This window comes from Capricornis sumatraensis, chromosome 16 (assembly GCF_032405125.1).
Source record: "Capricornis sumatraensis isolate serow.1 chromosome 16, serow.2, whole genome shotgun sequence".
NCBI lineage: Eukaryota > Metazoa > Chordata > Mammalia > Artiodactyla > Bovidae > Capricornis > Capricornis sumatraensis.
The window spans coordinates 8,543,701-8,560,374 of NC_091084.1; the positions used below are offsets into that span (position 1 = coordinate 8,543,701).

A 16,674-nucleotide genomic window follows, 5' to 3' on the forward strand; every position below is an offset into this window, starting at 1 on the left:
ATTCATTTACTCACTAGATTATGGTGTGCCCTTTGTTCCTTATCAAGACCATATTACAACATGGAAACTTTTTTATATAATAGTAAGTGAAAGAAAATGATACAAAAATATATAAGAAAGCAAAAACCATACAAATAAAAAATTAAGTAAAAACACCAGAATACTGATCATGGTTTAGACAGGTGAAGTTATTAGATTATTATTTTTTCTTTTTTTTATTCTCTGTCAATATTACTAAAATGTCAGTATTACTAATTATAATTATTTTTAAACATTTTCAGGTTATACTCACTCTTTTCTCCTTTATCTATGGCACTTAAATCTAAAACAGTAAGGATGGAAAGGGCTTCACACTTCTACTTCTAACAAAGTTGATTTCATCACTGCCATGCAGGATAGCTCCCCAAGTCTCTGATACAGGAACAGAGAAAGCAGATGTAGACAGAAAAAAAAAAAAGAAAAAGAAAGAAAGGAAAACTTTGCCAGGCATAAATTCAGCTTCCTTGGATGGATGTGAGAGCTGGACTGTGAAGAAGGCAGAGCGCCGAAGAATTGATGCTTTGAACTGTGGTGTTGGAGAAGACTCTTGAGAGTCCCTTGGACTGCAAGGAGATCGAACCAGTCCATTCTGAAGGAGACCAGCCCTGGGATTTCTTTGGAAGGAATGTTGCTAAAGCTGAAACTCCAGTACTTTGGCCACCTCATGCGAAGAGTTGACTCATTGGAACAGACTCTGATGCTGGGAGGGATTGGGGGCAGGAAGAGAAGGGGACGACAGAGGATGAGATGTCTGGATGGCATCACGGACTCGATGGACGTGAGTCTGAGTGAACTCCGAGAGTTGGTAATGGACAGGGAGGCCTGGCGTGCTGCGATTCATGGGGTCGCAAAGAGTCGGACACGACTGAGCGACTGAACTGAACTGAACTGAGTATACTAGGGAAGACAAAAAATAATCATTTCCTGCTCTTTTTCCAAGGACTCGCCAACAGGGGCCGCATCTGCACCAAAAGGCGGCCCGGGTCTTTGCGAAGTACCACACGCGCCTGGGCAGTGACTTCCACACCAACAAGCGGGTGTGCGCGGAGACCGCCGTTGTTCCCAGCAAGAAGCTCCGCAACAAGATGGCAGGCTACGTCACACATCTGCTGAAGCGGATTCAGAGAGGCCCGGTGAGAGGAATCTCCATCAAGCTGCAGGAGAAGGAGAGACAGAGACAATCACGTGCCTGACATCTCAGCCCTGGAGCAGGAAATCATTGAAGTAGATCCTGACAGGAAGGAAATGCTGAAGCTCTTGGACTTGGGCGGTCTGTCCAACCTGCAGGTCACTCAGCCTGCAGTCCGGATGAATTTCAAAACACTGCGTGGAGCCGTTTGAGTCTTTTCTGCTGTGCTGTGATATTTTCAATAAACCTTGAACAACAACAACAAATAATCATTTCCTGTTAGTCCTCAACTTAAATTCATATCAATTCAAACCTGCTATTTGTCTCACTGTCCCTCCTGTTCACCTCAATGGCACTCAGACCTGAACTGATGCAGGCCTGGCATAAATTAAGAAGGAAAAGGCTACTCACTCCAGTATTCTGGCCTGGAGAATTCCATGGACTGTATAGTCCAGGGGGTTCCAAAGAGTCGGACACAACTGAGTGACTTTCACTTCACTTCCACTCACTCTCATACTCTCCAGACTTGGAAAGACTTAGTCAAACCGACTCAATTGCACAATCACAGCTGAGCGACCATATATATTATCATCTGAGTTTCTCATCTATTCTCCCCTCTTCTCCACAGCTTGGATCCTATGTCCTGAACAAGCCCTGGAAGCTCTCTTTCTTTCCCAACCATATGGTGTCCAACACTTGAGTATGACTAGAGGTCAGAAGGACACCTCGACTTTTAGCTATAATTATAGCCACTATCTGTGGTGCTAATCTGAAGTAAGTACACAAAATTTTATTTAACAGAGAAAAAAAATACTACTTAAAAATGCCATTTAGTAGGCAAAATATATTTTAAAAATGAAGACCATAAGAGAGGCATTAGGAAGTGGATCCTTTTAGTGAATTTGAATTTAGAATATACTAATATTTAGTATATTTATTTAGTAAGAATTTAGAATATACTAATATTCAACAAAAAATGCTAGACACCTTAAGTCCTTTTGGAAACAAGGAAAATGAACAAACACAGGAGATGCTGGCATCCAAAAATGATCACCTAAGATGGACACTAAAAGGGAACCAAAATGTCAAAGTTTGATTGCACTCTTTTTCTGACACATTGTCTTATTTTATTCAAATAGCAGTCTGCTCACACATGGCCCAAGAACACTTGAATAATAAAGCAAATATAATCACATGTTAAAAATTAGTCTTCAAACATTATAGCCAATGATGCCACAGTTGCCTATGATTTCACCAACATAAAACCACATCCACACCTCAGTGGCCACCAAACCATTCAGTAGAGCTTCCTTAACTGTAAGCTGTTTGAAGTTACTGGTTTTAGCACTGTTGATAATGTTTTTCAAGCTCTGAATAGCTATAGGGATCTCAACAGGGGTTGGAGGAACCAGCTCAACCTTGGCATAGTACCAAAACATAGCCAATTGAGGCTTCGAGTAAGTCACAGCAGCTTTGATCAGCACCAGGGGCCTTCTCCACGAGTTTACAAATTGGGCCATGGTTCTAGGAAGGAGAGCCCATTGCCCCAACTGGTGAGCTGAATCTCATCCATCTGTTGATTACATTTTATTTTGAAAAACATAATTAAATTATAAAGAAAGTATATTTTATCTTCATTTATAATTCCAAAAAATCAAGAATTTACTGTTTTATTGGCATCACTTTCTGATATCCTTCATCATTGTGTTTGACTTTTACAGACTGATCATTTTTAAAAGAATGTGCATGGGCTTCACTATTTTTCCTTAAAGATCTCTATTAAATATTTTGTCAATTATTCTTTTTTAAAGCACTTACCTTGTCAACATCCTTGTTGACTTTGTTCTTTGGTTTTTAGATACTAAATCTTGTTTGTCAAAGGCTTTGCCATCTCCAGCATTACTTTCATCAACTTTATGTACCCCTGTATGTTTGACAAGATTTGCAGTTTCACTTAGAATTCAATTTTCAATGACATAGACTGGTTGACAGGCACAGATGTAGACCCAGAGAGTGTCTGAGGAGAAGAGTTCACTAGATTATAATTTCAAGATATGTTTTAAATGCAAGGATTTGATATTGACTGCTCTGATGACCTGGACCCTGCTAGAGCCAGAAGGAAACATCCAGAAGGAAACATCCAGCATTTAGTCAAACTCTCATTAACTGCAGGATCACTGGCAATGGTGACTGCAGCCATGAAATTAAAAGATGCTTTGCTCCTTGGAAGAAAAGCTATGAAAAACCTAGATAGCATATTAAAAAGCAGAGACATTATTTTGCCAATAAATCTCTGTAGAGTCACAATAAACTGTGGAAGATTCTGAGAGACATGGGAGTGCCAGACCACCTGACCTGCCTCTTGAGAAATCTGTATGCAGGTCAGGAAGCAACAGTTAGAACTCACATGGAACAACAGACTGGCTTCAAATAGGAAAAGGAGGACGTCAAGGCTGTATATTGTCACCCTGCTTATTTAACTTATATGCAGAGTACATCATGAGAAACGCTGGACTGGAAGAAACACAAGCTGGAATCAAGATTGCCGGGAGAAATATCAATAACCTCAGATATGCAGATGACACCACCCTTATGGCAGAAAGTGAAGAGAAACTAAAAAGCCTCTTGATGAACGTGAAAGAGGAGAGTGAAACAGTTGGCTTAAAGCTCAACATTCAGAAAACGAAGATCATGGCATCTGGGCCCATCACTTCATGGGAAATAGATGGGGAAACAGTGGAAACAGTGTCAGACTTTATTTTTTTGGGCTCCAAAATCACTGCAGATGGTGACTGCAGCCATGAAATTAAAAGATGCTTACTCCTTGGAAGAAAAGTTATAACCAACCTAGACAGCATATTCAAAAGCAGAGACATTAATTTGCCAACTAAGGTCCATCTAGGCAAGGCTATGGTTTTTCCAGTAGTGTATGGATGTGAGAGTTGGACTGTGAAGTAGGCTGAGCACCAAAGAATTGATGCTTTTGAACTGTGGTATTGGAGGAGACTCTTGAGAGTCCCTTGGACTGCAAGGAGATCCAACCAGTCCATTCTGAAGGAGATCAACCCTGGGATTTCTTTGGAAGGAATGATGCTAAAGCTGAAACTCCAGTACTTTGGCCACCTCATGCGAAGAGTTGACTCATTGGAAAAGACTCTGATGCTGGGAGGGATTGGGGGCAGGAGGAGAAGGGGACGACAGAGGATGAGATGGCTGGATGGCATCACTGACTCGATGGACATGAGCCTGAGTGAACTCCGGGAGTTGGTGATGGACAAGGAGGCCTCACGTGGTGCAATTCATGGGGTCGCAAAGAGTCGGACAACTGAACTGATAGTCAAAGCTATGGTTTTCCATTAGTCATGTATGGATATGAGAGTTGTACCATAAAGAAAGCTGAGTGCCAAAGAATTGATGCTTTTGAACTGTGGTGTTGGAGAAGACTCTTGAGAGTCCCTTGTACTGTAAGGAGATCCAACCAGTCCATCCTAAAGGAGATCAGTCCTGAATAATCATTGGAAGGACTGATGCTGAAGCTGAAACTCAATACTTTGGCCACCCAATGGGAAGAACTTACTCACTGGAAAATACCCTGATGCTGGGAAAGATTGAAGGCAAGAGGAGAAGGGGACGACAGAGGATGAGATGGTTGGATGGCATCACTGACTCAATGCACATGAGTTTGAGCAAGTTCTGGGAGATGGTGAAGGACAAGAGGAGCCTGGCATGCTGCAGTCCATGGGGTCACAAAGAGTCGGTCATGACTGAGTGACTGAACAACAACCACAGAGAATGGAAGAAATAATCTTAGATTACAGAACAAATTGGGAGCAGCTCAAGGCTGAATGCCAGATCTGTACTGTGTCCCATATAATCAACTAGAAAAATTAAAAAATAAAAAAGGAGTTGATGTTGACAAGACTCACTCTCTCACAACTCCCCCTCTTGGGGGATCTCTCAGAAGAAGCCAAACAACTCCTCCCCAAACCCACTAAGTCACCCTACCCATGCAAGGCTAGGGCTGGGTGAACAGCACCTGAAGTTGGCATAGAGCAATCTGACATTAAATCACAGTACAGTGGGTTTAAACAAGTATAACAGCATGGTGATTAGCTAATCCTGTAAACTGCTGTTTCAAAAGCAATGATCAGGGGCGAATCATTGAAATAAAAACATAACCAACTCACATATCACCTAATGGGAAACAAAGGGAGCGGAATAACCCCTCTAACTTGTTCAGGGCTTCTAATCCCCCAAGACAGCCTGCAAGCCTGAGCCTGAAGCTTCCACCCTGCCCAACACCACCTTATTTGGCTTTGTCTTCAGAATGTCTTTAGGGAGGGGTTGATCTTATGCAAGACTGATAACACTTTTCACTGCTTCCTTTACCATCTTTTGGGGGCACTCTTGTTACTTGGTTTTTGATTTCTGGGCATCTCTTTGCCTTTTGTCTCATTTGGAGTGTGATTCCTGGCTGGTGAAGTTCTGGTTCGGTTTGGTTTTGTTGGTTTGGTTTGAGTGCACAGACATCTGGTACAAACTGCTTGATTTAATATGGGAATTGCTCACTCTAAGATTCCACTCCACATGGGAACCCCTTGGGGAGGAAAAATTTTTTGGGGGGCTGGCCAATCTATAGCTACAATCCAATGACAAGAAAAACAGCCTAAAAATATTAGATCTTTATTGACACATGACAGGAAAATGGGCTGAAGTTCCCTTATGTCCAGGAATTCCTCCTGTAATCAACAGCCTGGGGCTGATCAAACCAAGACTCTTACTTCCCCAGAGGGATAATCCCTGCTGGGACCAATCTGCCCTTGCTATCAGGGCCAAGTTGAGCACTAACTGCTTTAAATTTTGGCTATAAAACTATGGTCACAGAAAAATACAATTTTTGACAATGTGGTCACAATAATCCTTAGACTCCAGAGGAAGCTTGAATAAAAAATTATCTCTTTAAGAATTCTTGCCCTGAGGAAATAACTCCTCCTATACCTTTAGGCCAGAGCTCTCTGGGTCACTTATCTAGACCATCTCTAATTCCTGAAATCAAAAGGAAAAAAAGGAGGCGTGGGCGGGGGAACAAATCCTTTTAAAAATCTTATTCCAGTGATTTTTTTATTCATGACTAAGTTTGGAAAACAAAGCTATAGGATATCTTGGGTCTATTTGGATATATGTATGTCTCAGTGTGTGTTTTTGTTTTTTTTGGATAATATTGCTGATTGCTGAGATCAGCTTGTAAATGAGCTCTAATCTAATTGGCCTTAAAAAAAAAAGTACACACTTACAAATCAAATAATTGTAAATACAAGAGAAATTAACCTAAATGAATTTCAGGTTCACATGAACTGGGAAATATTCAGTTTTAAATACCTGATATTAATCTTTGTTTGTTGATCTAACTAATGTAGACATGTCTAGAGTAATTAAGCAGAATATTTTCATTATACCTAGTTTTAATATGTTAAATTATACTATATCTTTTACAAGTTTGTCAGCAAGGAAATCACCTCAAGTGAAGAAATTTCTAAAAATATAAATGAGATATGAGCCTTTATATAGACTCTATTAAAAATAAATATGCTTTTAATGAATATGTGTCTAAAATAGCCTCTCCAGATTGGGGTAACTTGGACTGTGAAGAAGGCTGAGCGCCAAAGAATTGCTGCTTTTGAACTGTGGTATTGGAGAAGACTCTTGAGAGTCCCTTGGACTGCAAGGAGATCCAACCAGTCCATTCTGAAGGAGATCAACCCTGGGATTTCTTTGGAAGGAATGATGCTAAAGCTGAAACTCCAGTACTTTGGCCACCTCATGCGAAGAGTTGACTCATTGGAAAAGACTCTGATGCTGGGAGGGATTGGGGGCAGGAGGAGAAGGGGACGACCGAGGATGAGATGGCTGGATGGCATCACGGACTCGATGGACATGAGTCTGAGTGAACTCCGGGAGTTGGTGATGGACAGGGAGGCCTGGCGTGCTGCGATTCATGGGGTCGCAAAGAGTCAGACACTACTGAGCAACTGAACTGAACTGAACTTCTAAGGGTTGTGCTAAACTAAGTGTTGGAAGTCTATTGAATAGCTAAGTCATTTCCAAATAAAATAAGATTTTGAAATATTTACTACTAAACACTAATTTCCTCCTACAGAGAAACTCAAGAGATTTGGGATTAAAATCTTAGGTAGTTAGAATAGAAAACAGGAGTCCAAAATGGCGGTGGCTAAAAGACAAGGAAGGGAAAAGCCTGTGAAAACAGAACAAAGGAAGGTCAAAGGAAGGTCCGAGGACCTGAGTGAGGACCTCAGGTAGAACAAACACCACTCTTGGCTAGCCCAATTTACATAGGGCAGGCCCAGGGGGAGGAAACAAACATATAAAAAGAGGAGCCAAAGCGCGCTCTGTCTTTCTCTCTCCCACGCGCTGGTGCTCTCCCCCACTCTTCTCTTCACGTCTTTGGGTCGGCATGCCTTCACGCTTCGACAACATATTCTCTTGCTGTTTTCTAAATAAAATAGAGCTGTAACACTGATTTGTCTAGGAGCTATAAACACAGTCTGTCCAAGACCGAAGGGCTTTAATGTCCATCACTCCAAATCTTTGTTGTGTCGAGACAGAACCGAGGAGCATACACTTGCCTGACAAAAATATATGATGTTTGGTGCCATCCTAAAATGTTCTCCTTAAGAAAGCAAGGTTTTAGCAATTATCACTGGTATTTATGCTCACCAATCTATAAAATGCTAATATAAAAGTCAGTTCTCTGTTGCTTAAGGGAAGTAGAAAGTGTGTTTTCGGTAAAGAAGGTATGAGGAATGGAATTGTATTTTGTGAAAGGAAAAGGAAGTAAGCCTAAAAAGTGACTTTTTAGGATGGAAGAACACAGTAATGGGTACAGAAAGTGAAAGTTTTTGAAAAGTGAACCATGAGGAAAGACTTTTGTACATGGTTAGAATTGTTTAAAATAAAGTTAATTAAGTATACCTTTTAAATAAAGTAACCTGGTGCAAAAACTTGAATTTAGCTTTTCTCTCTGTTAAGAGGACAACTTTTCTTCAGATGTTGAACTGACTTTGATAATAGATTTAAGTTTCCTTATCTCTTAAATGATCTGTCCTGAAATCCTTTATTGTTACTTTGGCTAACTGAACAGCTATTGTTTCACAAAGACCTATAGTCCTATCTGACTGAGTGTCCTAAACCTTTTTGATATTTGTTGACAAACCTTCCTAAATCATTCTAATGAAGAAGATTTGTAGCTAATTTTGGGATGTTTCAGAGGGCTCCCAAAGAGAGAGATACACTAATTAGGTTCATTTTGTATACAGAATTACATGGGAAGTATTGTCAATAATAAGTAATAAGTCTTGGGTTAGTTATATTGTATGGTAAATGTTACTAATATAGATATCCTAGAAACTATATGGAGTTCCTAAAATTCTGACATGTTTGGGTAAAACGTTATCAGGCATAATGCTAGTTACTATCTCAAAATATTGTCATAGGTCTAACCAAGTTTCACAAAAATGCTTCCTCTTCAAGAAGATTTATGAAAAGGATTTTTGAATAAATACCAATTTCTGAACTGGGTAAGGATTCTAATGGCTCAAAGGTTAACAAAAGGACTGAATGAACTGGTGAATATGCTTATAACTTTTATGGTTTCTATCTGAAAACTTACTGATTTGAATCTGTTTTCTAGGTGTAAGAAAAAAAAACCCTTCCCCTCAAACTAATTATGAGTAATTTGGTAAAATTATATTTTATAAACAAATTGAAACATTTATCTTTTTCCTCTGTCTGAACCCTCCAGAGATAGGAAGCTCTTAGTTTCCAGTAACTTTATCAGATAAGTTAGGAAGGTTATCTCAATAACAGGTACAGAAACCTCAAGGAATTCTGGAGACCTTGAGAAGGGAGGAATTCACTTAGATCTGTTAGGCAAAATCTGTGATAAGCCTTTGGCATGACTTTCCTAGCCCTGAAAGGTTTTATTTTAAAAGTTCAGTCTGAGATTCTATAAAAGTCTCAGCAAAGCAAAAAAGTTTATGATCAATTATGGTTATATAAATAATCAATCCAAGTTTATTGACACCAGATCTATGTTACAAACATGTCTTAATTTGGTTATATTTGGTAAAAATGACAGTGATTTTAGGGAGAAAAAGATGTTTCAATGAATGTTAAATCCCAGTTTGTTAATGGAGGTCTGTATCTACCAAGACTCATTTTCTGTATAGTTCTTGGCTGTTAGAGTATATTAATGTAAACTTTAATTATTAAAGGACACTGTAGGGCTGTTTCTGAAGCTTGTCTCAGTAATCTGTCTTTGGATGAAGATCAGATGCCTCACACGTGACCTGCAACCAAGACTGGAAGAAGACATAATTTAAGGAACTCTCTCCAACCTGAATGGAAGGACCTTTCTGTCAGGTTCTCTTTAACTAGCTCATGCCCAGTGAAATTGAAGGGAAATTGACTTGGGTTAAATCCTACTTCCAAAGGCCCCTAAGCTGGACTGGCCTATAGAGAGGCCTTCTGACTTCAAGCTCACCTTCAAACAATGCTCAAGCAGAGGAAATTACACTACACTAGGACGAGAAGATGACATTAGAAGTAGACAGCTTGCCCAAGATGCTGATCTGACTTGTATTATCATTTATAACATTTTCTTGATTCCTTGGTCCTATGCCTATCAATCAAATGTTTTCTATCATGGACATGATTCTATGCTGGTTTAAAACTCAATCCAATTGTTGCATTGTGGCCAATTACCTGTATCTAGTACTTCTGGGTTACTTTGGTGGATTTCTGTTCTCTAGGGCTCTGATTTGATACCCCCCAGGAAATTTATTCAGAGAAGGCAATGGCACCCCACTCCATTACTCTTGCCTGGAAAATCCCATGGATGGAGGAGCCTGGTGGGCTACAATCCATGGGGTCGCTAAGAGTAGGACAAGACTGAGTGACTTCACTTTGACTTTTCACTTTCATGCACTGGAGAAGGGAATGGCAACCTACTCCAGTGTTCTTTCCTGGAGAATCCCAGGGACGGTGGAGCCTGGTGGGCTGCCATCTATGGGGTCACACAGAGTCCGACACGACTGAAGTGACTTAGCAGCAGCAGCAGCAGGAAATTTATTTTAGATGAATATTCAGTCCTGTTCTATCTATTCGTGATATTACTAGATGGGATCCTCTCACCTGGCCAATTAATAATACCTGCTTGGATGCTGGCCATAGATTTAAGTTTTATCTTAGGGTCATTCAAACTCAACTGGAGTGAAGAGCTAAGTCTCAATTAAAAAAAATTAAACTCTCATCGATTAAAAGGAAAACTCCCACAACTATGGGGTGGATCTACATGGTTAACACCAGGCTACGGTCATTTAAGTTTAAAAGCTTCTCTATGTTGGGAAGGGTTAAATCATACTAAAAATGATCAACCTGGAAATTCTGAGACAAGGCTGGGTGCTTTATGAACTATGTCTATTATTTCTTTTAGAAAGAGTGATTGGTATGGAACTCAGTGGATTTGTGACATTAATTTATGGCCTTCACATCTACAGGGATGGATACGAAGGTGTAGCCTGGGATTCCCATGAATTTAAGGTCATACATGTTAACAAATTAGAGGTAACACCAAACAATCTACCATTGGTATGATCCCAGTGGGTCAAGGATCTGTGTTCTACTGGTAAGATCGTGTGTGTGTGTGTGTGTGTGTGTGTGCGCGCGTGTGTGTGTGTGTGTGTGCGTGTGTGTGTGCATGCATGCCTTCACTGGGGTCAGAGAATAAAATAGGCCATATCAAAGTTTTAACAACTTTCATAAGCTTTAAATGATAGTAACTGGGCTGTTAGCCTATTGAATTCTGAGATCTCTATGATGAGAAAGGCAGTGCTAACAACTGCAAGGCCCGTGACATCTTACAGCACCTCAGGAGATTTCTGTGCTATAATTCAAAGTGAATGCTATATTTTCATACCTGATAAATCCTTTAATGTAACACATTTGATGAACCACATGAAAAATCAGATTTCTGCTTTAAGTGACCCATTCCCTAGTCTTAATGATATATTAAAAAAAAAATTGGTTTGGTGTGGGAGGCTCATGGCTAAAATATTTACTTTTAATTCCAATAATGTTATTAACTATACCATTTGTATTTTACTTGTTTCACAAGATTATTATTTGTTGTATTACCAAGTGTATGACTGGGCCTCCAATGAAAATGATGACTAGACTTGAAGCAGTTGATCAAACGCATAGTTTGATATATGATCAATGATTGTAATAGTGTAACTCTAGATATGGGAAGATGCAACAAAAGGGAATACTTTCCTGGACCATAACTAGAAGACAGGAGTCCAGAGATCTTTGACTATTAAGACCTAGTCCAGTAATAGCACATTGAGTGCCCTAACAACAAAAACCTTTCCACAACTGGAAACAAGCCTTCCCAGCAATGAGGGACAAAATGGTCGTGAAGTGCCCCCCAAAGTATGGTCGGATTTATGACCACAAGGGGGCCACATCAATTACAAATTGGCACTTACCAAGAGCATTGCCAATGACTGAACAACAAAGGCATTTGCCATCTGTCTGTATGGAGACTGAACCTCATTCTGTTATAGCTGTTGACCTTCAATAACCCCTGAGGGCATTCAGGGTGGAGTGGGGCACTCTGTGCTCCAGATAGTTGGATGATTTTAGGAGTTTTAAGAAGAGGTGGCAAGAATACACAGAAGAATTATACAAAAAAGATCTTCATGAAGCAACTGGCAAAAAATCAATCTCAAAAAACATACAAGCAGCTCCTGCAGCTCAATTCCAGAAAAATAAACGACCCAATCAAAAAATTGGCTAAAGAACTAAACAGACATTTCTCCAAAGAAGACATAGAGATGGCTAACAAACACATGAAAAGATGCTCAACATCACTCGTTATCAAAGAAATGCAAATCAAAACCACAATGAGGTACCATCTCACACCAGTCAGAGTGGCTGCTATCAAAAAGTCTACAAACAATAAATGCTGGAGAGGGTGTGGGGAAAAGTCAACCCTCTTACACTCTTGGTGGGAATGCAAACTAGTACAGCCACTATGGAGAACATTGTGGAGATTCCTTAAAAAACCTGGAAATAGAACTGCCATACGACCCAGCAATCCCACTGCTGGGCATACACACCGAAGAAACCAGATTTGAAAGAGACACGTGTACCCCAATGTTCATCATAGCACTGTTTACAATAGCTAGGACACGGAAGCAACCTAGATGTCCTTCAGAAGATGAATGGATAAGAAAGCAGTGGTATATATACACAATGGAATATTACTCAGCTATTAAAAAGAATGCATTTGAATCAGTTCTAATGAGGTGGATGAAGCTGGAGCCGATTATACAGAGTGAAGTAAGTCAGGAAGAAAAACACCAAAACAGTATATTAATGCACATATCTGGAATTTAGAAAGATGGTAACAATGATCCTATATACGAGACAGCAAAAGAGACACAGATATAAAGAACAGACTTTTGGACTCTGTGGGAGAAGGCAAGGGTGGGGTGATTTGAGAGAATAGCATTGAAACATGTATATTACCATGTGTAATAGATCACCAGTCCAGGTTCAATGCATGAAACAGGGCATTCAGGGCTGGTACACTGGGATGACCCAGAGGGGTGGGATGGGCAGGGAGGTGGCGGAGGTTGGGTTCAGGATGGGGAACACATGTACACCCATGGCTGATTCATGTCAATGTATGGCAAAAACCACTACAATATTGTAAAGTAATTAGCTTCCAATTAAAATAAATTAATTAATTTTAAAGAAAGATCTTCATGACCTGGATAATCATGATAGTGTGATCACTCACCTAGAGCCAGACATCCTGGATTGCGAAGTCAAGTGGGCCTTAGGAAGCATCACTACGAACAAAGCTAGTGGAGGTGGTGGAATTCCAGTTGAGCTCTTTCAAATCCTGAAAGATGATACTGTGAAAGTGCTGCACTCAATATGCCAGCAAATTTGGAAAACTCAGCAGTGGCCACAGGACTGGAAAAGGTCAGTTTTCATTCCAATCCCAAAGAAAGCCAATGCCAAAGAATGCTCAAACTACTGCACAATTGCACTCATCTCATATGCTAGCAAAGTCATGCTCAAAATTCTCCAAGCCAGGCTTCAGCAATACATGAACCGTGAACTTCCTGATGTTCAAGCTGGATTTAGAAAAGGCAGAGGAACCAGAGATCAAATTGCCAACATCTGCTGGATCATGGAAAAAGCAAGAGAGTTCCAGAAAAACATCTACTTCTGCTTTCTTGACTAGGCCAAAGCCTTTGAATGTGGATCACAACAAACTGTGGAAAATTCTTCAAGAGATGGGAATACCAGACCACCTGACTTGCCTTCCTGAGAAATCTGTATGCAGGTCAGGAAGCAACAGTTAGAACTGGACATGGAACAACAGACTGGTTCCAAATCGGGAAAGGAGTACATCAAGGCTGCATATTGTCACCCTGCTTATTTAACTTCTATAAAGAGTACATCATGAGAAATGCTGGACTGGATGAGGCACAAGCTGGAATCAAGAATGCTGGGAGAAATATCAATAATCTCAGATATGCAGATGACACCACTCTTATGGCAGAAAGCAAAGAGCTAAAGAGCTTCTTGATGGAATGAAAGAGGAGAGTGAAAATTTTGGCTTAAAACTCAACATTCAGAAAACTAAGATCATGGCATCCAGTCCCATCACTTCATTGCAAATAGATGGGGAAGCAGTGGAAATAGTGAGAGATTTTATTTTCTTGGGCTCCAAAACCACTGCAGATGGTGACTGCAGCCATGAAATTAAAAGATGCTTACTCCTTGGAAGAAAAGGTGTGACCAACCTAGACAGCATATTAAACAGCAGAGACATTAGTTTGCCAACAAGGTCTGTCTAGTCAAAGCTATGGTCTTTCCAGTAGTCATGTATGGATCTGCTGCTGCTGCCACTAAGTTGCTTCAGTCGTGTCCAGCTCTGTGCGACCCCATAGATGGCAGCCCACCAGGCTCCGCCATCCCTGGGATTCTCCAGGCAAGAACAATGGAGTGGGTTGCCATTTCCTTCTCCAATGCATGAAAGTGAAAAGTGAAAGTGAAGTTGCTCAGTCATGTCCCAGTCTTCACGACCCCATGGACTGCAGCCTACCAGGCTCCTCCGTCCATGGGATTTTCCAGGTAAGAGTACTGGAGTGGGTTGCCATTGCCTTCTCCGTACAGATCTGAGCAGGACTATAAAGAAAACTGAGAGCCAAAGAATCGATGCTTTTGAACTGTGGTGTTGGAGAATATTCTTGAGAGTCCTTTGGTCCACAAGGAGATCTAACCAGTCCAACCTAAAGAAAATCAGTCCTGAATATTCACTGGAAGGACTGATGCTGAAGTTTAAACTCCAATACTTTGGCCACCTGATACAAAGAATTGACTCATTTGAAAAGACCCTGATGCTGGGAAAGATTGGAAGCAGGAGGAGAAGAGAACAACAGCGGATGAGTGGTTGGATGGTATCATTGACTCAAAGGACATGAGTTTGATTAAGCTCCAGGAGTTGGTGATGGACAGGGAGGCCTGGCGTGCTGCAGTCCATTGGGTCGCAAAGAGTGAGACACGACTGAGCGACTGAAGTGAACTGATTTTAGGAACAGATTTTATGATCTCAGTCCTCATATCCTGCATCTCCTCATATCTAGAGAAGCACTAAATCCCTTCATGGTGACATCAGACCCTCATGACTAACAAAAAACCTTTTGTAAAATGAGTGATTCGTGTTATTGAACTCTCCTTTCACCAAAACCTTATATACTGACTTTCCCCCACTGCCACTTTGGAGCAGTCTCTCAGACCTATCTGAGATTCCTCCTCTGGGGCTGCAGTCCTCATTTTGCCCCAAATAAAACTTAACTTGCAACTCTCAAGTTGTACATCTCTTTTTTTAGTCATCAATCCCATCTCTCTTCCAAGGAGATGCAGGATATGAGGGCTGAGATCATAAAATCTGTTCCTAAAATCAGTTCACTTCAGTCGCTCAGTCGTGTCTCACTCTTTGCGACCCAATGGACTGTAGCCTCTTTTCGCTCCTCAGCCCTTTCCGCTTGGCCAGCGCCTTTTGATTTTTTCGTCTCCAGCCAGAGGCCTCCCCTGACAGCTTGAAAATGGCTTAGGCGCCTTTCTCGGGTGCTCCCAGACCGCCCAGCCATCCTGCTATCACCACATTCGCCACAGCCCCTTCACTTGTCTTCTTCACTGGCCAAGTTTCTGGAAGGTTATTTTCATTACACCCCCAGTGCCTGAAAACTTGTAGCCCTTCGGTAGCTTTTGAATGTAGAAAGAAAACTTAAGACTGAAAAGTACCTACCAATGCTAGGCACAGAAGTAATTTAGACAGTTTTTTTCTTATAATCTGGAGAAGGAAATGGCAACCCACTCCAGTACTCTTGCCTGGAGAATCCCGGGGACAGAGGAACCTAGCAGGCTACAGTCCATGGGGTCGCAAAGAGTTGGGCACGACTGAGCGACTCCACTTTCTTTGCGACCAGGGCTGTACCTTGCCAGGGTCCACTGTCCATGGGATTTTTCGGGCAAGAATACTGGAGTGGGTGGCCATTTCCTCCTCCAGTTGGCGGGGGGGTCTTCCTGACCCAGGAATCGAACCCGCGTCTCCTGAGCGAGGGGCAGATCAGGTAGGAAGGAGCACAGAGTCCGTCGTCTAGGGCTAGGACGCTTGCTTCCCAAGCAGTGTGGCTCTGCTCCCTGACTGCCTAAGGCGTTGGTGGCGCTAACCCCACCTCCGGGGCTGAACCCACATCCCGCGCCAGCAGGTATTAGTGCGCAGGCCCGGCCCGCCCCTCCTGCCCCGGGCCCGTCCCTGCCCCGATGCCCCGCCTACCCCGTGCCGGGCTGGTGACGGGCCGCGGGGTCCGGGCATGGGGAGACGGGGCGGAGGGGCGGCCCGGACCCCGCTGGCTTTACTCTGCGAAAATGCGGTGGAAAACGGCAACGCTGCAGTTCCAGGTGGCCTGGGGGTGTGGCCGGGGTTCCCTGAAAAGGAGTCGCTAGCCAATTTGAGACCCCGGCTCCCCTGTCAGCCTCACACAGGGACGCACGTAGGGCCGCCGGAAAGCCGTCAGGTAGCCGGCTGACGAGTTTGGAAGCTCCTCAAATGCGCCTCTCGTGAAGTCCGAGGGTGGTTATAAACCCCAGCTGTCACGACAAGTTTGTTTTTCCGACAAGATTCCAGCTCCGCCAGGCTGTAAACAATGACTTTGCCTTAGAAGTGGCAGTTGCCTAGGAAGAACTTGGAAAAGCCGTTTGAGTTGAACTGCCAAGTCTGAGCGTTTGAAGCTCCTCAGAAGTTTACTTGAACTGCGGCCCAAACTGTATCTTTTCCACAAGGGCTGGACACGTTTCAGGAATCTGGTGCTTCCTTGGAGAATGTTTTCCTCGGCCTGAAC

General features: G+C 42.0%; 1 pseudogene; it reads right to left on the minus strand.

Moving 5' to 3' along the window:
- Window positions 1-2,379: 2,379 nt before the first annotated feature.
- LOC138092772 (ATP synthase subunit g, mitochondrial pseudogene) lies at window positions 2,380-2,688 on the minus strand (annotated as a pseudogene).
- Window positions 2,689-16,674: the final 13,986 nt, after the last annotated feature.